This window comes from Bombus impatiens, unplaced genomic scaffold, assembly GCF_000188095.3.
Source record: "Bombus impatiens unplaced genomic scaffold, BIMP_2.2 scf_0151, whole genome shotgun sequence".
Classification (NCBI taxonomy): domain Eukaryota; kingdom Metazoa; phylum Arthropoda; class Insecta; order Hymenoptera; family Apidae; genus Bombus; species Bombus impatiens.
In genome coordinates, this window is record NT_176570.1 from 3,076,705 (window position 1) to 3,078,025 (window position 1,321).

A 1,321-nucleotide genomic window follows, 5' to 3' on the forward strand; every position below is an offset into this window, starting at 1 on the left:
GGGGCCGGGGGCGGAGGACCGCCGGGGGTGGGGGAAAGGTATCACACGGTCAGTGCGGTTTTTTACCTTGAAAAAGAGTATCGGGCTGCCGGGACTCGATTAACGGCGAGCGGGTCAGTCCGTGTTGAATCTGGACGAATTTCTTCGCTTCGTTCGATTCTCTTTTTCATTGCTGATTCTACTTTCATTCGTTTCGATTTTGTCGATGGCATGAATAATTTCCGAAAATGTACCTCGTTGTAGGATAGTTCTGACGACGATAGATACACGTTAGCATCTCTCGAGAAGCTACGAAACAGGAAGTAGAAACTGTGACGAATCGATGGAGAGTCGTGGCCAGTAGATACTGGCTGGAACACGTCCGATGAGGCATTGAGGAATCAATTATACGAGACATTGCGACGGAGGACAAAGAAATTATAGGAGCTCCGATCTACCATCTCGTTTGTCTCAGCTTACACGCGTATCAAGCTTTTGCGTGTTTTTAGAGAAAGTGTCCGACCTAAGCGCCTGGATTTCGTATAGAATCATCGAATGATTTATGGCACACGGTTATATAATATATTCGTGTCACAGTCACTGAATGCATAATCAAAGATTTCGTTCCACGTATCTCTAACTCATTACGCAGAAAGAGAAAAGAGAGTCATAATTTTGCTATGAACGAAGAATGATTCAAGAACAGGATAAAAGTCTACCTAGGAACGATTAAATTGGGAGATTCAGGATCCACGATAAAACGTTCGACTTTCATGATATTCTATGATATAAGAGAGTTTCTTCACGGCGGTGATACAGAATTCTGCGCGTTTATCCAGGAACATATCGATCGCGAAACTTTCTGCGACCAAAGAATTCCCCTGGACGTTCCTGTCGTATCTCACCGATGAAGCATCTGCCGCTCGCGATCGACCATGAAAGTTTCGAGTCGACGATCTTCATTACCGGACGAATCATTGGCTTGCAATCGATCGACGCGAGCGCCAGGATAAAAAGCAATGCTCCGCGCGTCGAACCGACACGATTCAGTGGAATTCGATCAACGACGCAGCCGGCTCGATTCCATCGCGTTCTCGTCCTCCCAACGTTAAGTCTCTCTTCTTCCATTGCTCGAATCGTTTTTTCTCTTCCCAGTCGTTTTCCCGGAAGGGTGTTTCCCGGTGAACAGCCGTAGCGTTTCGCGGCTGCTCGCGACGAACAGCGAAATTCGATCGAGTTTCAGCATTCCCGGCCGCGAGTCTCGACTGTTCGTCTCGGGACAGGGTGAACGGCCGACCTAGAGGCTGCGCGCTGCGTCTTGCAGAAAGCGGCTACTCTCGCA